Source organism: Colius striatus, chromosome 4 (genome assembly GCF_028858725.1).
Source record: "Colius striatus isolate bColStr4 chromosome 4, bColStr4.1.hap1, whole genome shotgun sequence".
Taxonomy (NCBI): Eukaryota; Metazoa; Chordata; class Aves; order Coliiformes; family Coliidae; genus Colius; species Colius striatus.
This window is the reverse complement of record NC_084762.1, coordinates 3871427-3891129: the sequence shown is the minus strand read 5'-3', so window position 1 is coordinate 3891129 and position 19703 is coordinate 3871427. Positions and strand designations below refer to the sequence as shown.

Genomic DNA, 19703 nt, shown 5'->3' with positions numbered 1-19703 from the left:
TGTAAAATCACCTATGAAAAGGATCCTTTGCTTCCTGCCTCCCCGGGTTTCAGGGAAGCTGCTCTCAGTTGCCTCTACCAGACTGGGCTCAACAATTTTCTCCTTGCCCCAGAAGTTTCTTCTTTTTAATTCCCCAAGGTGGAAGACAGCCTTTCCTTTTTATTTTTTTCAGGGGTGCATTGCTGTACTCTGCAAAAGGCAGGAACTGAGAGCTCAGCAACAATGAGGAAGCCAAAGCATTACTTTAATGGAAGAAGTGATCAAATTAGCCCAAGAAAGCTATGACAGATGCCATGGCCACCGAGCAGTTTACAATTTGCTACCATGGAAAGAGCAGAGAGGAAAGTGAGTACTGACAAAAGAGCATTCTGTTCCAAGCTAACTGCTTTTGAGATGCATGTCAGCTCCTTACCTTATAATGAGACATATCTGTAAATCCTTTATGCCAGAGGTTAATAGGAGCTGGCAGTCTCTGACTCGTGCAGTTCATTCAGTGCTACAAGGAAAGAACCACAGGCAGAAATGAGCCTAAGTGCCAGGAGTCAAAACTAGTAGTCCCCACAGTGATTAGACGGCATGTGGGACATATGCAGGATGGCTGACAGACAGCTATGTGGAGGTGGCAAGATCTTACGTATCTAGTAACTACTGACCTGCCCAAATAGCTGCACGTGTGTTTTAAGAAGCCCTAGAAACCTACAGCCAACCACCGTAATGAATTCAGGGGGTAGTTTAATGGAAATCTCAAGAAGGAATGTAATTAGATGAAGTCAATTAGGCTGCTTGGGGATTTCTAGCTGCTGTTGTTGCTATCTGGGAACCCTAATAGGACGATTAGGATTAACTGAAATCAGCCTGATTGATTAGGGCATATAAACCTACATATGCCAAATTCCAGGGGGACAGCGTGCTCGAGCTTGAATCCATCTGGAACTATGAGTCAGGAGGATGAGTTTACTCTGCTGGCCTTGGAGAAAGCGACAAATCAAGACTAGATACACACAATATAAGCAAAGCCAAGCGGTGCCACAAAAAGGCTGCTAGGGGCAGGACTGATTTTATCTGTTACGGCATCGTGTGTGAAGGCCATTCAGTCTATCCTCAGGAAGTGAGACTAATACTAAGCAGATCTTTTCCTTTCCTACGACGTGTATATCATGAAATACACCTACATCTTCTTTTTCTTTTAGGCTCAAGTCCTCAGTCAGAATTTACCAGAACGCTGGAATCCTGCTATTACTGCAGTTCTGTTGGTTTCATGGCTGAATTTGCAAGTGGAAATTTAAAAGTGCATCAAAAAACCCCAACCCTGTCGGTGAGTAAATCGTGATGCTTCTGTGTCACGGGGTCAAGCACACAAATGCTTATTTGCATACATTTAAAATCCAGTCTGTGCTGTGCACGGGAACCCCACCTGCAACCCGCTTAGAGGACAAGTGAGTTATCTTGGTTGTATTTGCTGTGGAGAAAGATCCTTATGGCCACCAAAGAGTTTCAGGAATAAAGGCTGTGTTGGGAGGAGGGAAGTGGAGCGAAGGAGGTGAGTCAGCTGGGCTCTCTGTTATTCACAGAAGTTGCTCTAAAGCAAGGTAAAGCAGTCCAGGCAGGAGCCTGAGGGATCTGATCCCAGTCATTACCACTCATGCGAGGGAGAGGATATGTCAAGGGTAGAGAACGTCTTGGGGGACCTGCAATATGGTAACTCACTCTCAGCTAAGTGGAGAACAACAGCTTTAGCTGTACAGCTTAATAACAGGCTAGGCCACTCTGTGCACCGGCAGGGCTGTTAATGCACAGTGGTCTGCCTTTCATTGTTAGGAGAGGAACCCCGCCGTTCCCATTTGACAGCCAGGAGGAAAATCACTTTGCCGCTGCCGTTTGTGTTCGGTGCGAGGCAGCGGGGCCGCGCACTGCGCTCGTCCTGCCCGCAGCCCCTCGCACCTGCAGCTCCCTCCTCGCAGCACAGGAACGTTCCCATGGGCTTGGAAGCAAGGGGGTTGGTTGGGTTTCTTTCTGCTTTTCAGCTCTATTTGGGTGGCATAGCTGCCTGTGTACCGTGGCTGCCAGCTGTGGAGTGCTGTGCAGCGTCCTGGAGTGCCTCCAATGGCATTCTGCACAATTAGTAACCAGCCCGGCGTGATCATATCCTAATGAATTACTGAACTGTTTTATTCTGGTTGAATACTGGGCTAAATCCTGAAAGAAAGTGGACACCTGCAGATTGTATTGGCCAAGACCTGTCAGGGAGAATTTGCCCGAGGCAGGACCGCAGGACTTGCCTCAACTCTTCCCAAATATGTCCTATATTGACCTGAATACTGTTAATTTCTCTGGCTGTCTCCAAAACCACGCTTCACATCACGCCGCAATTCAAAGGAACAGAGGCCCTGTCGTAACACCAAATGCCACAGTCACTAAATGGCACTTTCCTTAGTTACTTGTTGACCCACGAAAGCATTTTTCTTCCATTAACTGGGCTTTATTAGGAAATGACAGGGAGCAGAGGATTTTCCCCAGTACTGCCACCTTGCCCATATTATTAATAATCCAGCTCATGTAGTCACAAAGCCGGTGTAAATCTTCCAAGAGAAAAGCCGTTATCAGAAATGGATTACTCAGAGAAAAAAAAAGGCTGCATTTATCCAACATGTTTTGCATCTCTCACTCTACTCTGCAATGTCTTTGTCACTACAGTAATTTCAGCGGTTATAAAAACGCTACTGATCACTCCTGAAATCATTTTGATCAAAGCACTTGCTTCACTGAAGAATATTGTATAATGTTTTTAATATCAGTCTTAAAATCTGGAAACAATATGAAAAGAAATCTCCTTTGAATTCTGCTTGGTAGAAATTATGTTGCTGTTCCCTCTCAAAGAGCCAAAGATCTTTCTTTTATTTTCCTCCTTCTTCAATGTTTCATGTCTATGGGTCTGACTTTGTGGTAGGTGGAATCGTACAGGTAATTCTTTCAGTGAAACAGATCACCCCTGACAGCAGGTACTCGTGTCTTTTCCCTAACAAACCAGTTACAATTGAGTGGGGCATCTGCTAACAGAGATGTTGTTCTTTGTGCTGATTTTGTGTGTGTGTGTGTGTGCTGTAATGCTCTTCAAAATCTATTTTTCATAAAATGTATGGCACCTGGCTTGCAGGAAGATTTCATCTCTACCAGAAATGGTTTGATTGTTCTTTGTGGTTTTGGGTGGGTTTTTTCCAGTTTAAAAAACCCTAAAATCACCATATTTCATGTACTTAATGTCGTTTTTCTTCACAACGAATCCTAGTACCCAGACCATCCTGGATAAGCAAGAGATACTGCAGCCAGCACTTGCTCCTGTCGCTAGACCATTTCACAGCCTATTGCATTTGCTGTAAGTTTTCACAAGATTTGATAGAAAGTCTGTGAGACTTGGGGGGGGGGAGGGAAATACAGAATTGTTTTTAACATGGTGGCATTTGACCAAATGGGAGGGAGGAGGAGAGGGAATGTGAAAGTCAAAAGTGTAATAGAGGCTGGAAATTGTTGAACAGATGTAGCAGGTGTAAACACGTTTCCTTACTTTGGTTCCAGGATTTAACATCCTCCTACAAGGCTTCCGTGTGCTCGGGAAAAAAAAGGGAAGAGAAAAGGTTATATGTGCAGATGGTAAACTGCTAAAATGCCCAGAAGGTTCAAACTCATCTGTGCTTGTGAAGACAAGGGAGACTTTCCCATCGGCTGACTCCCAGGTGTTTGGAGCGCTGCGAGTCAGAGGCAGGCTCGGCAGCGCCGCGTCGCTGGAGCAGATGCCCGAGGTGGTGCGGTGGGAACACGCAGGCTCCCTTCCTCCTGATGTCCAAGCGGCTGAGAACGTTCGGAGCGCTCCAAGGAGCAAGGAGGTAGGGAGAGACTTTTTGGCATGTTGTCCACACAGTCATTACAAATTGAGGCTCTGGGCTGTTGCTGTCCCCGCTCTCTCTCCCTGACACATTGCGCTGCCTCGGGTCACTGCCTCGCTGCTTGCCTGCCCGTTGTAGTTTCGATCATACATTCCCTTTTGGCACAGGGCGATTATTTTCTGCATTCTGCTAGGTCCTCTTCCCGTTTGTCCCCATTAGTCCGTGGCCAGCGCAGGAGTGAAGAGAAGCAGGTGTCTGAAACGCTTGGCTGCCACGCTGGAATGGGGACGCACTGGGGACAGCCCTGGCTGTGTGAGCACCGCTCGCAGCAGCAGATGGGCAGCCAGAAAGCACGGGGCGTGCTGCCCGAACCTGTGCTCGTTATTAATAACAAACATACCTGTCGGGCCTCGTGTGGAGGGAGCCAAAGGATGGGCATTGCCCCCACGGGCTCAGCCTCCACCCAGGACTGTCCCACTGACCCTGCCTCCACTGCAGCATCCAGCTGGGGCCAGCGGGCCTCCGTGGCAGATGTCCCCGTCTCCATGAAGGGCTGATGAGCACTTGTGGCTCCCCATCTTGGGCCAAACCCTCGGCTAGTAAATTGGTTATGTCAGCTGAACAGCCTGAGCCAGCATCCCTCCAAATAGGCTGCAGAGGCAAAGAGAGCCTGCCAGCACCTCCCTGAGGAGCAGCTGGCTCAATCCACATCTAGGTGAGGTGTAAGCCATGCTGAGGGGAGGAGGTGAAACCGTCAAGGTGTTCACCATCTCCTCCCCCCAGCACCGCTCTGGTTATGCCAGGATCTTAAGGAGTTATCAAATCCATCTGCAGGGCTCATGTGACAGAAAGGGGATGAATGGCACCCTTATGGGTGACTTGTCATTTTTTAAGGTAGTAAAAACATATCATGTGATCAAAACACCACCTCATGATACTGAGTATCTTGGTGATAAAACGCAGGAGGAAATGTGGTGGAGGTATGTGTATTGTAATGCCAGTGGGGAAAGCAGACAACTATGTGCAGAGCTGAGAGTGCTGGACTAGCTCTTAGACAAGAAATCCTTGAAGTGCTGCAAAATCTAGATTTGTTGATGATGCCTCTGGCATTTTCATAAGCACTGTTCCAAAAAGCAGATCAAATTTGAGGATTTACTGTGGAAGGAACAAAACTGAAAAGACTGCTAAGTCCTGGTATAAATAGGTCCAACGTGCCTGAACCCTGAACATCGTGTTGTTCAAACATTACCTCTAAATGGTAATGCTGAGCCAGAGAAAGGTCCTATATTAGGACTTCAAAATAGATTATCTGTCTGGAGAATGAAAATGTGAGGGGTGATGTGAGAGAAGCCTATAAAATCATGAATGGCTCCGAGCAGGCGAATGGGGAATGATTGTAATTGACTCTCACACCACAAGAACTAGGAGCATCAGATGAAATTATTAGGTGGCCTGTTCAAAACAAACAAAATAAGGGCTCTTCTTTACGCCCTGCTTTGTTGGAGCGTGCCACTAATTGTCACAGGATGCTGCAATGTCAAAAATTGATGCGGGTTCAAAAAGCAATTACACAAATTCATGGAAGCAAAAATCCATCAAGGGCTATTAAATTTAAAGATACCACATCTGTCTCAGGGAAGTCCCTGAGCCACAGCTTGCTGGAGTTTGGGACAGCGTGCCAGGGAACTCTCACTGTGTGCTTACCCCTCTCTTATGCTGTTCCCCAGGCGTCAGCTGTTGTTTATGTTTGAGGCAGGCTCTTGGGCTGGATGGACTTGTCTCAACCAGCATGGCTGTTCTTATGCTTGGATGCCAGGAAATTAATTTTTCCACATCCAGTCTGTCGGAAATGATGCCTTTTCTTTCACACAAGGACTTGGGTAGGATGATTTGTGAATTTGTTCTCTCTTGATTATTGTAATCACCTGTAATGGGGATTGGAAGTCTGAGGCAACACAGACATTGCTCTGAGCAGAACGTGGCAGTACATCTCTGCAGCATGAGCAAAAGCAGGGGGGATATGTTTCACTGGCTCTTAGGCACCCAGACAGGCTGATTCCAGACCTAGTGCTGTCTTCAAGGCTTAAGTAGACGGGAACTCACCAAAGACCAGAAATTCAGCCATCAGAAATTTCTGAGATGTGCTTTGAGGTCCCATATTTGTGGGACCAGAGCAAAGCATAGAGGCTGATGACTGCCTAATCCTTTATGAGCAGCCTGTGTCAGATGATGAATCTTTTCTTCTGTATTTATTTACAACATAGATATATTCTAAGCTGAAGCCTACACTTTAAGCTTTTCACCACCCAGCAATGCATCTAACATGACCGATTCCTATGGTCAGCAGCTTCCTGATGCTCTTAAGCACATGAACAGGAGAATGCAGATACCCTTTCCTGCAAAGGCACACACGTCCTTTGCTTTGCACTGGCCGAGGTGAAGCTTGAGAGCAGTGTCAGAAATAGACACCAGAAGATCAGCCTTTTCTGTCCATTATCTTCAACAGTGACAGGGCTGCAGAGCCCTGATCCTGCAAGGCTAACACACCTGAATTTATCTGCAGGGCTATATTAATCAGCTTTTCAGGGGAAATCATACTTTGGCTAACGAGCCCCATGTGTTGGTAACTATCATTTGAGGTGGCTATCATTATTCCAGAGCCTTCTGCCTTTTAAAGGGGAGATGTCCATGAAATGATTGCTGACTCTTTTCACCATTACTATTATCGTTATTATTATTATCATTATGATAACAGATGCTGAACCAGGGAGTGACCGTTCTGGCTTGAGAGAGCGGCCGTTGGCTGGCGTACCCTTGATGGCTGTGCTGATGTGGCTCAGCGCTTGCCCTGGCTGCAGCCCCACGAAGCTGCCACCGCGTCCACCTCCACGCCCGAGGGATGCGAGCCCTGCCAGGATGCTGCGTTTACCGCGAAGGCACGGCGGCTGCACCCACACGGAGCCCGCAGACAGCGCCGAGGGACCCGCGGCCGTGCTTGAGGTACCCAGAGCCGGGCCCGCGGCCGCCGCCGATGCGCGCCGCCGCCCCTAGGGGGAGCCCGGCGGCCGCTCAGCCGCCGCCCGAGGGCCGCAGCGGGACCTTGGGGCAGATCTCTGAGCAGGGCGGGCAGCCAAACACCTCCCCCTCATCCCCCATCCTTGGAGGCAGCAGGGCTGCGGAGAAACCTCCGCTTTCGCCTCCTTGTACCAAACCATTTCAAGTACACAACACCCCAGTTTTCACTCGGGCTTGCTTTTTGGCTTTTGCAGTAATGTGTGTGTTGAGGAGCTGTTTATTGTCAGGGGAAGAGGGGTGTTTTGTGTTCGGTTCTCTGACGTGGTGTGGGTTGCCGATTCGATGGCGCCGTTTGTGGGGCAGCTCTGGGCACAGTGTAGGGAGAATAAATTGTTGGGTAGTGGTAGTTGAAATATGCAGTGAAAGTGCAAATAAAGAATGAGCTGGGTTTTGAAAACTTTGCTGTGTAAAGGCAGCTGGGCTTATTTGAGCACTGGGGAAGCTGGGGTGGAGGCAATTCGCCCAAGCAAGCTCTTGGAGGCAAGCCTGGCAGAGCCTTGCCTCGAGTCAGCCGTCCTCTGAGCCTGTTTCCTCAGGGCTGGAGGGCTGAGCCTTGCTGTCATAAATGCCCTGCCCATGGGATCTGCTGTGGCTAGGGCTTGGGTGGGCATGGCCCCCGTGGTCTGAGGTTATACAGGCAGCACAAGGCCAGGACAGAAATGACAGAAGTGATTAAAAGGATAGAGTTGATGTTATTCTTTGGTGATTGCACACCGGTGCTTGGCTCTGGGGACAACAGAATAAGTTGGTCTTACTAACAAAATGTAATGCCAGTGTATGGTTTCCCAGAAGTTATGTAGGCACTGTCAGCTCTTAGCAGCAAATCTTGTGTTTGGCATGGTCAAGGGCATGGGGTTGTTCTGGAAATAGGGGTGGCAGACACAGGACAGCTACACATAAAGGCTCTTTTTAGCTGTGACACAAGTGTTTCAATCCTCCTGCTTGACTGGTGACTCTGTTCACAGTCAGTGTTGGGAAAGGGATTTTTTTTCCCATGGATGATAGACAGACATCCCAAAGAGCCTGTAAGAGGCAAAGCACACATGCAGAGCAGCTCTGGACTGGCATTATGAAAATGCAGAGGCAAAGAAGTCCCTCTTCCAGCAGGCAGGTGTGACAAATTCTCACAACAGCCGTGTTTCGATCTGGCTGCACTGATTCAGCCCGTTCCTGCATCTCACTGTGGCTGCCACTGGTGGTTTTTCGATTCATCAGGCTGTAGTATGTATGTATGTATGTATTATGTAATCTGGAGAGCAATGCTCAGCTGAGGAGCCGTATCTTCTACCTGAAAAATGGTATTTTCTTAAAGGTATTAATTTGATGACATGTATCCTTACCTTCACCCTGGGGAAAAAACGATCCCTCCCACAACACTACATCCATTCTGGCATACCTTTACTCATCTGTCACACAGCTACAGATACAGTGACAATGGAAAGATAAGCACGTTCCCTACCTTTGGTGAAGAGTGCCAGTGATGATCCTGTTAGTGTTCTTTCATAACAAACTCCAATCATCAGCAGACAAGTTCCAATCAAGGTTTTCTTTCCGTCCTTGGCCCCACTGCTGGTATGAGTAGTGTATCATTAGAATGATTGGATAACAGATTCATGCACAATGCTGAAATTAAACTTGACCTGTCTAATCATATCATAAATAGCAATTGAAGATTGGGTTGTTGGTTGTGTTTTTTTTCAGCTGTCAACCACAGATCTCATCTAAAATGTGTTGGCAACGAGGAAACAGTTGTACTTGGCGAGACGAGGAAATATTAGCAGAGAAGACGGGCACAGCATCAAGACACGCAAGTGAGTTGTCTAAACTGTGTGCTTGTTTAGGAAAAATACCTGGGGAAAACATTTCCAGTGCATTTGGCACATGAGGAGGCTAAAGATGAGGGCTTTGTACAAGACTCCTGCACTTGGTTTGGCATAACTTTGCAAAGGTTACTGGTTAGGTCTGCTCTTGGCAGTGTTTGTTAACAGTCGCAGCAGTCTCTGAGGGAGAATCTCCCCGCTCCATAGGCAGACACAGCTGTCCCCTCTCACACAGCACTGTGGAGTGCTGAGTATCCTACAAGGCTGAACAACCCTCTGCAGAGCTTTAGGAAAAAGCATGGGAAAGTGCAACTGATACTAAAGTATCAGAACAAAGAATGTAAATGACCTATACACCACAGAGAAGTGTAAACAGAAACCAAAACCAGAAACAGCTTCTTCTCAGCTTCTGAAACTTACCCACCTTCTCTGGCATGGCATGTGGCATAACTGACACATCCTTGCTTTGCAAGGGAGTTCACTAGAGGTTTGTAATGAAATTCTACCAGCTGTTTTTATTGTTGAAACCTTTCCCATTGGTTTAAGTGTGAGGAAGGTGAAAAAAGACCAAGTGAGAGTTCACCACATTGTGGCCTTTCTAAGGTGGTTCTTCTAATGTCAGTCATGAAAACAAGGGAAGGTGGGATGAAACAGAGGCAGGAGACTGCACAGTCTGTCCCAGTTTTATGGCCTAGAGTCACCAAAAACTTCCTGTGAGTTAGCATGAGTGCATAATGCATAATAAATGCATGATCGGGCCTGATATTTGATTCCAAAAGGAAGTGTTAAGAATATCAGGTAGCACCAAAAAAACCCCAACCCCAAACAGAAAATATGGTTGGTAGCAACATCAGCAAGATGCTACTGAAACTCTGTTATCCTGGTGAGTGGGAAAGTGCAGTGTTTCTGTTTCACTGGAAGTAAGGAGAATACATTTTCTAGTTATTTAGGGGAAAAAAAGCCCAGAATAATGTCTAAAGTATTATTCAGAGATGAAAAGGAGTTTCCTTTTTTAACTTCAGTGTTCTTTTTAAAAAAACCATAAAGGGTAATTTGTATTTAAGGATTACTAGCAGTGACTGATAAAGATAATATGCATTTAGGATTAACTGTCTTCTTTCCTAGTACAGAGGGTCTCCCTTTTATGTTGTAATGCTCAGACTGTCAATATCACTTCATTACAACACAAACAGGAGACACAGGATTACTACAGTTGTTTTGGTACCTTGGTAGCAGGAGTCCTTAGTGATGTGACAGTAAAATTAAACCATTTTTCAACTGTCATATCACATAGGTAATAGCAGTGCATACACCACGAACTGTAGCTATGAACGTGTGAAGACAGTGTGAAAAGATCTGTATAAACCTTAGCCATTAAAGCAACATTTAAAATTAGCCTTCAAAATAACATTCAGGTATTTAAAATGTGTGTAATCACTGCATTTAGGAATAGGAAACTGTGTGGAAAGTTGAACTGCATCACCAACAACCTTTGATAAAAAGGGACCCCACCGGTTCTTGCCGTGGGTGGGCAGTTAAAAGGAATGAGTGACCTGCCTGACTTTCCCTCCTCAAGCATCCCTGGATGACCTGTGGCTGAAAGGTTCCTGTCTCTGACTACCTTGGGATGGTCTGGTTGTCCAAGGAGGAAGGCTGAGGAGAAGACATACGCCCAGTGCAGATCTTAGGCTTCTCCTGAGCATCAGGTAAGCCCTTGGAAAGAATTAATGGGTTCCTGTTCTCTTGGCCCAGGTTCAAGTGATGTTCTGCAGAACCAAAACCAGACCCTTTCTGTGTCCACTGATGGAGCCAGGCTCTTGTCAATGATGTCCAACGACAGGACAAGGGGCAACGGGCACAAGCTGGAACAGAAGAGGTTCCAAAGCAACACGAGGAAAAACTTCTTCCCTGTTGAGGTGAGGGAACACTTGAAGGGACTGCCCAGATGGGCTGTGGAGTCTCCTTCTCTGGAGACATTCAAACCCAGCTCTAGGTGGTCCTGCTCTGGCAGGGGGGTTGCACTGGATGAGCTTTCAAGGTCCCTTCCAGCTCTTGAGATTCTGTGACTTCAAAGACCCCAGACACTGCTTTTAAACCTCTCTGTGCTCTGGACCATCATTATTAGGTGCTCCCAACCACCTGCTCTCTTTGGTTGTTTCACAGGGAAAATTAACAAAATATTTTTTAGTTATAAAATATTTATAACAACTTTTTAATGTTTAAAAAAACAAGGAAAGGTAGAAAAAAATCTGCCTCACAGTAATGAGACAGGACTGGAGAGAGAACATTCACAGGGCTTCCCATCTTAGACTAAGCAGAGCTGCATTGCTGGCACACTCCACTCAGCAAGGAATTATTTCTTCTCCCAGGAATTATTTAGAGTACATAGTGCCTTTTCAGCATAGATATGAGCAGATCCAAACTAAATAGAGCTTTGGTCACCAGGGCCTCTGAGTAATGCCACAATGCAAATGCTCAGCAGTAATAGGAAGGCCCTAACGACAACTTGGTGTTTCCCCTTTGTTGGAAGCAGATAATCAAACCTTCTGTTCCCAGAGAACACACTGGGCACAACACACAGCAAATGATGAGCCCAGATCATCATGAAAGAGGGTACCACACTGAAGTGGACCAATTTCATGTGCCACCCATTAACACAGAAAGCTCTTGATCTATGTATTTTGAATGTATTTGATGGTATCAAGATGAGAAATTGCATAAATCAAAAGTTAGCTGTTGCAGAATGAAACTTGCTGCAGGCAGAGGGATTGTCATTTCATAGGCAACACCCAATCCAGTTCCAGGAAAAATGTCAACCAAACAGCTGTCTCAACAACCCCATTTAAGGAGCTGCTCAAGATGGAAGCTGTGTGAGTAAAAAAGCCTCCTGAAGCCATAAAAGCAGCACTCTGGATCTTAAGGTAAGAAAGCTCCAAATTGCTGGGACACGTCACAACTTGTCAGTTTCTTAGCAGGTGCTTCTAAATCGGGACTAGGAACAAAAGAAAAAGATCACAACCTTTGAAAGGAAGTGGTGTGATGGAACTGTGCAGAGAAGGGACAGAAAAACGTGTGCCAGAGGACTGGGGCTCCTAGCATCTTCAGGAGGATGCAGCCAACGCAGCAGGTCGCAAGCAGCCCACGTCAGTGGTTTGTCATTGATTTGAGGCACGTGGGACCAGGAAAACTTTTGCAGTGGTTCTCTGAGGCAACGTTTTAGTCAAGGAAAAGTTCCAGTCCAAGCTGGAATTTGTTTCCCCTCTCTGGTAAGTACCCTAAGCCCTTCACTAAAGGGTTATTCTCTCTGAGCCAGTGAATATCATGCAAGCATTGCAAAGTGGAACAGATCCAAAAGGAGAGATTGAGGCAAAATGGCCTCATAAGGCAATCTCCTTGATTTTAAGGCATGCTTCTGAGGCTGTGGTTCAAGGAGGCACTAAGTCCAGTTCCAGTGCTCCTCCTGTGCAATCAAATACATCCCAGATTTTGTATTCTGAGTGCTGACACTGGGTCGACACTGGTTCCAAAAATGTGGATGGGTTCTCTTCAGCACTCAGAGTTATGCTGACCATGGTTGTTGTCTTGCAGCCAGCAGAAGGTCAGGGTAAGGATAAAGGCAGCATAAGGACCAGTCACATAGCAGGTTCAAGAGAAGGAAGCTTGTGTTCTTCCATCTGGCCTGGAGCAGACTGGTACTGCTGGTATATGCACCGACTTGCTCAAATCGAGGATTAACCATAGACTCAGGAGGAGGTTCTGAAGTCTTTGAGAGGGATTGTGACAGAGAACAGCTGTTGTAGAGGGGATTACTGAAGATACTTGCTGGAGAGGGAAGGTCTTTTGTTCAGACTGACCAAGTGACTGTCAGCTTATTGAAAATGGAAGAAATGAACAGCACATCAACCTGAGAATGCCTCGTCTCTTATGTGACAAACTTACTAGACTTTGTTAACTGTTTCCTTCAATGTTTTAAAGGAAAATGGATTTCTCCTCCCCTCCTCGTCTCCAATCCATCTTCCTCTCATTCAGAATGCCTATGGTTTTCAGCAGAAATAGAACACTGGCATTCCCAAACTCCATCTTCTGCTGAGGACCCAACAGAATCAAGCATTCTTCATACCATGTGCCCAGAACTGGATGCTGCTCACAAAGAGCTGCTTCCCCTCTCCAGTGCTTGGAGAAAACTCACCCTCTTTCTTAAAGGCTAAACCAAACACATTCTGTTCAGTGTATATTAATTAAGAACCTGGGGGTTAACAAATGACAGGCTGGGTGAGTGGATGGCCTGACATTTTTAATTAAAGGTGCAACTTCCATTTAAACTAGGTTCTGTCAATTCAGAGGCTTCTCATGGCATGAAGTTCACCAGTGCTGATGGGTCCACGCTTCCCTGGTTTAATGGGTGGCAAAAGCTTTCAACTGCCTTATCATTGACAAAGTATTACCACTGTGAATGTGGCCAAAGACCTGTTTGTTCTTCCAGGGCCTTCAGGAGATTTTAGCTGGTTCATCTGCAGCAGCAAAGGAGCTTTTTTCAAAGCTGGAGGTGTGTGAGGTCATAGCAGAGCATCTTTTCAGAGTCTACCCCATCACAGCCCATCACCTACGTTACGATGGAGGTGGGGAGTGGTAGGAGCTGGGTTTATGGAAGGAGTGATAAAAAGGATGTGAAAATGAGAGCTGTGTCTTACCTGAGAGCCACTAGAAAGAGCTTCCTTATGTGTCGAGTGGGCCAGGGCAATAGCTGGAATTAAAACTCCTTGAGTTTGTTTCCTTAAAAGCAAAAGAAAATGGAACTTTTAGAGGAGATTTTGCTGTTGAAAATCAAAGATCTCTACCCCACCTGAGCAGATATTACACACTGTGTGCAACCTTTGTTCCAATCTGAGAGCGAAGCCCTAGGGGCCAGCTGCCAAAAGCAGTACCTGTGTAGCTCAGTCAGGCCTGTTGGTCAAAGCAGAGGTGGGTTGAACCCAGAGCAGGAACCCCAGAGTTACCTCTGCTTGGCACAAAAGCGTTCCAATAGCTCCATCACTCACCTGCCTCTTGTTGCTGAGCTGGGACATCATTTCTGCCTTTAGTTTATCTGAAGCTCCTGCCTTATCTCCCCCTAGTACTCATTAGCCAAACAAAAGCAGGATCAGGCCCTAAATTTATGGAAATGAAATGCTGTCAAATCTGTTTAACTCCTCTAGGACTTTTTCACAACTTTATTACAGTTGCATCAGAGGCTGCCTTGTCAGGAAATAGTAACATATTTTCTGCTCCCCCAACTCATAACACTACTGTACAGAAACTGAGCCGACAGGGAGCAAAAACACATCATTGGAAATAAATTCCGTGTTATGCTGAGAGTCAGCCCTGGACCCTCACTGAAGGTGGTGGCTGAGAAAGCTTCCCTTCCCTAAGGAAAAGCCCAAGAACTGCCTTCTTTGTGAGGCACGCTCCTTGAGACCCCCTGGGAGCCACATGGCACCAGACATACCAAGCCACACATGCCTGGCACCGCTGAGCCGTGGGGGCTGAGCCGTTTCTCCGGGATCTAACTGCAAAGACAGGGGGGAAAAGGTGGCATATGATGAAATGGAGTGATTCAGAAAGTGACAGCAGAAACATCAGAGCAGCAGACAGAGGAAGTAGCAAGGACACACCAGAGCTGGCAGGAAAACTCTCCTAGCCTGACCCTGAGAGCTAAGCTAAGAGACAGAGCAAGCTTGAGTTGTGGCTCAAAAGAAACTTGAAAGTGTGAAAAGAGAAAGCACTGCCTATTGTTTTGACTCCCACTGTGCCCAGAGTAATGGGACACTGTGTACATTCCTTCTAAACAAACAGAAAGACATTAAAAAAAGCCCAATTCCCTCCCTCATCCATTTGTTCTCCAAAGGGAAACAACCTGTAGGGACCTTGACTATTGGCTAACCACCCGGGTCAGAGAGGGTAACGAGAGGTATTTAATAATGGGAGCTTTCTCCTCAGAACTGATCTTGTCTTTTCTCCCCTCTAAGTAAAAGAAAGACGTTAGTCCTTGTCCGTGGTGATACTGTCATTAGCATTGTCATAGCAACTGATAAACAAGGAGAAAGAGAAGTGCAACAACTGGTTTGGGGTTTTCTTTTAAAGAGCCAATCCGAATGTCTCACCAACAAGGAATGTGGTTGCAGAATTTAGCTGAGCGTTTGCACAGTAAATGGGTTTATCTTTAAACATTATGCTCTTTTCCATTTTAACCGAGCATAAAATTGTATCTTTAAAGGATGGGTGAGAAGCAGAGCTTCATGCCTCTCGAGCAGCTCCCTGTGACATATGGGCTTCTCAAGCAATAGTTTTATCGGCTGCGCACAGTGGCAGCAGATTTGAGCTAATGTTCCTGTGAAAACAAGTCAGGGTTTATCCAAAAACTGAAGGAAGGGAGGAGAAAAGCACCTTTGCCCTGCTGCACAGAAAAAAACAACCCCACAAGTTGTATCTTACGTCAAACTTACGCCATACCTCTATAAATACAGCAGCTCCTGGTAGTGCTGATTGACTTCAGGGCTGGGGAGGACTCTGGGACCGCCTGATTCGCTGCCCACCAGCGATGCTCCAGCCGTATGCCACTGCTCAGCCATGGAGGGAGCTTTTGGGATGGGTGGCTGCTCTGAAGGGCTTCACCCCAGCCTTGCCTCCGTGACCAGGTCTCCGGCTCCCAACACGGACGCTGTCATCACTGTCGAGCACTGACAAGAGAGCACATATTGCATAGTGTGAGATGAATGGCACGGGGTGCTGAAGGCCATCTGCCCCTAAACATCCTGCTTCATGCTGGGCAAAGGGCCGGGGACAGTTTACTTAGCAGCTGGGCAGGATGAGCCTCACAACAAATACACAACCCCTGTGTTTATTTTAGCACTCAGCTCTGGCCAAATATTGGCCTAAAATTAGTTTCGAGCTCACTTCTACCTCAGTTGGGGACCACTGCCCCTGACTAGTGCCAGAAATAAGCCCTGTAAAATAACTGGTGCTGGCATTACACATGCAGGAAGAAGGCAAAAAAGATAATGAATTGCACAACATTTCTGCATCTAAAGGAGTTTGCAACAGTATTGTACACACAGAGACGAGAAAGAAACAAACATATGCTGGTGTGGTTATATATTCCTGCATGTGCAGATGCACACATATTGATATTTACATTTGTGTATGTGTAATCACAGTAAATAACAGGTAGCATAGCAGGAAAGAGTGAATTGTAAAGGAACAAAGTTGGACAAACATTACCTGCAGCTCCTTAGCTTCGCAGAAGGCGTGTTTTCAGAGCTTTCAGCCTGCCTGAATGGCTCTGTGATGCTTCTGTAGTAGGGAGAGTTTTTTCTCCCATTCTTGCAACAATGCATTAATTTGGAGGTTGAGTTCCTCAAGGCCTTCTCATCACAAGAATGAAATCCCTCCATTTTCAAGTCATTCGTGAGCACATCTCTCTCTCCCCTGCTGCCTGCGCCTCCCTCTTATCCCCAAGCGTAAGCGTCAAATTTTACTCCAAATTCTGTCTGCAGCCGAGTGAGATGTGATTTTTCTGGGAGGCTGCTGAGCTCAGATTTTCAGAGTCGTCGTGAGGTTTCACAGTTGCAGTTTTATACAACTGTGATCCACCCCGGGGGGATATGGAGAAAGGTGCTGGTTCAGGGGAACATCTGAATCAGAACTGGGGCACTAAGAGTGCAGCCTGCTCGCTGTCCCAAGTCCTAAAATTGCAGGGGAAACAAATACTTTGATGATTCGAGACCTGCCACTTAGGAGTCGCATCTGCCTGTAGTAAAACAACACAGTGGACAGTAGGAAATTACTCTTTTGTGTTCTATACAGGTGCAGGAGGAGCAGGCAGAGGCACAAAAGAAATCTTCACCATTGCTGGTAGCTGGAGAAGGATGGCTGACCCTATGGAACAGGAGGAAACTGCAGCTCCTGAAAGCATCTTTCCATCTCCGAGTGTCTCTTGGGACAGTGACACCATGCAGTCACTAGCCCCAGGACAGTCATGCCAGCCCTTAAACATGGCACACTTACAAAGGACACACCATGGGGCTACACAAAGTACTCTGCAACAAAGTAAGAAAGGCTTTGTGCTGACTCAGCAGAACTAGGTAACAACTGCAGCTTTAAAAATAGCTCTTTCTCAATAAAGGGTAATCGGTTCTTGCCTTCCCTCATTGTGTGAGGTACCCTATAGATGCTATTCATTAGAGAGCACTCTGCAAAGCTGAAGAAAGGAACAGGACAAATGAGGCTGGCAATAGAGTCGTAAATTCAGCTCGTATGTCAAGGCAATGACAATAAACTGATACACCTTCTGGAAAAATCACTGGTTAGATATGCCATGCCTAGAATAAAAGTAGCAGACCTTCAGTACACCAATATCTGCAAGGTGCAAAATAACTGCCCTCCCAGTTAAAAACAGCAACAAAAAAAAAGGTTTTTCTACATTTAAAAGGAATTCCATGTATTTCCATTTGTGCCCATTACCTTTTGTCCTGTCGTTGGGCGCCACCGAGAAGAATCTGACTCCAGCTTCTGTCCTGTTTCCCATCAGGTTGGTAAGATCCCCTGGAACCTTCATTCCTCCAGGCTGAACAGTCCCAGGTGCTCACGCTCTCCTTGGATGTCAGCTGCTCCACATCCTTGGTCATCTTTGGGATCCTCTGCTGGATCTGCTCCTGTAAGTTCAAGTCTCACCTGTACTGGGGAGCCCAGCACCAAACCTAGCACTCCAGGACATGTCCCACCAGTGCTGAGCAGATGAGAAAGATTACTGCCCTCGACCTGCTGGAGATGCTCTGCCTCCTGCAGCCCATTCTCTTGTTAAAGTCTACCAGATTGGCTAAACATGCAACAACTTCTGTGACCTCGCTGGCTTGATAGGAAAAAAGCTGAGTTACTTCTAAGGGATCATTTCTTTAAAGCTATCTGACCTCCTGATCACAAAATAGCCCAGAGCAGACTATATGGAGTTCCCCATGTCCCTTTGTTGTCCTCACCAATGTGTCCTGAGCCCGGAGTCGTTCTTGCTCTGCGTGTCATTTGCATGGTTTGTTATGATGATGATTAATGTTCCAATCCTGAGCTGATCTGTGTGGGCATTTATTCATGTAACATGCCTTGCTTGCCTGGTTAATTCCTAGAATGGGGTTTCAAGTACATCTGGTCAAAACTGGCTTTCAGCAAGTATTGATATTTGGCAAAAAGCACAGTAATTCACATACATCACAACTTTGGGGGTTTTGACTGGAAAACTCAGGGAAACTAAGACACAAACTGAAGACATTCACTTAAAGTGAGAGCTAACATCACCAAAAGTCCTGAAATTATGATGGAAGTCAAATATTTAACACAAAGACTTGAGCTTTCATTTTGCTGTCAAGCTGCTGTGCAAACCCTGGTGGAAGGAGACCCCTAGAAACTGCAGATCACTAACGGACCCCAGAGTCACGAGCTGCCCTGCCTCACGCCACTCTGCACGTGGCTGCTTTCCCGAGTTTTTCTTGAACAGAACATCAACTTCTTTAGGTTGAATTAGACAGAGAGGAGTAGAAACATCTTCTGTATCATCTCCTTTAATTCCCGATGTCTTTGCAACAGCTGTCAGTTTCAGTTTGTTCATCGATCACTCAGTTGAGCAAGAGCAAGAAGATGAAGGACCGCTCACCCCTTGATGTCGTTAACAAGGCTGTCAGGCTTTGACAGCTTGAATGAGGGACATTTCACAAAATTATGAGTGAAATTTTAAATGTCTCATTGAGGCATACGACAAAATCCTTCCCTGTCAAACCAGCACTTGTAGCTTTTGGGTTTTTTTCCCCTGACTCAGCAGTCTGCTCACATCAGACCCATCAGGTTTTTGGAAACAGCTCTCCTTTTTTCCCAGCTCAGCAACATTAACACGAGCATTAACACTCAATTTACCTGCTGACATTACTGTTGCACATCAGTACTGTCATTTGTGTGCACACAGCAAAAGGGCAAGATAGTTTAAAGAAGACCTTTTAAAAAGGACTAAGCTGCTCTGCTCCCCTATCAGTATCAACACCTCATTCAAACTTAGAATATTTTACAACTAATTCAATGTTTTTTTTCCCTACAGCCATATCCTGACCTCACACATTTTGCAGAGGGTATCTCTTTGGCCCTTGGCCCGAATAAGAGCCTGTTGCAGCAGGCAATGCCACCAGCACCCTCAAGAATAGCTGTGGCCCAGCTCTGCTGCCCATGACAAAGTCCCTCACCCAAAGCACAGGGCCAGAGGTAAATCTGCCCTTTGCTGGGACAAACCTGTCCCAGCAGCCTCTGTGAGGGCTTCCCCAGTTTTGCCCTGCGAGGTACATCAAAGCGTGGCAGTTCCTTTCCTTACAGGTTTCTGCTGAGGAGAGCATAAACAGCCTTTGCTCAGTTGGATGCAGATCCCATTTGCACAGAAAGGGTTGTTTTCACAACCTACGTGCATGTTGTGCCAGAAGGGTCGATTGTATTACATGAGCAACAGTCATTTTATGCTTCCTCCAAACAGAACAGGTATCTGTTCCTGAGTCAGTAGCCAAAATCAGATGCAACCATGCAATTTGGAGCTAACTAGGTAATCCATCAGCACGTAGGTTTCAGCTTGGAAAAACATTTTAAGTACCTGCTTAACTCTAAGTGTATGTTTATACACACAGATTTCAGTGGGGCAAACACAAGTGCCTAGAGCTGTGTGTGACTAGAGCTCTGTCTGATTAAGTGCATCACTGGAAGACTGTAATTAGAAAAACCCCTAAATTTGAGCTGTATGAATTTGTCTAGGGATAAATATAACAACAGCTCTGCCTTGGCTGGCTCTGTTTCATGTTGGTGTAGTGCAATGTAAGCAAGCTCCTATTACTCTGCAATATTGATGGCACACCTTCATGTATATGTGACA

General features: G+C 46.2%; 1 long non-coding RNA gene across 1 annotated transcript; it reads left to right on the top strand.

The window, feature by feature from the left end:
- Nucleotides 1–229: 229 nt before the first annotated feature.
- Nucleotides 230–18668, top strand: LOC133625393 (uncharacterized). The gene is made up of 10 exons (XR_009818697.1): nt 230–345; nt 1191–1315; nt 3287–3373; nt 3574–3881; nt 6637–6881; nt 8658–8767; nt 10529–10692; nt 11575–12042; nt 16619–16861; nt 17343–18668. It is a non-coding gene; the product is annotated as an uncharacterized LOC133625393 (long non-coding RNA).
- The last annotated feature ends 1035 nt before the right edge of the window (nt 18669–19703 follow it).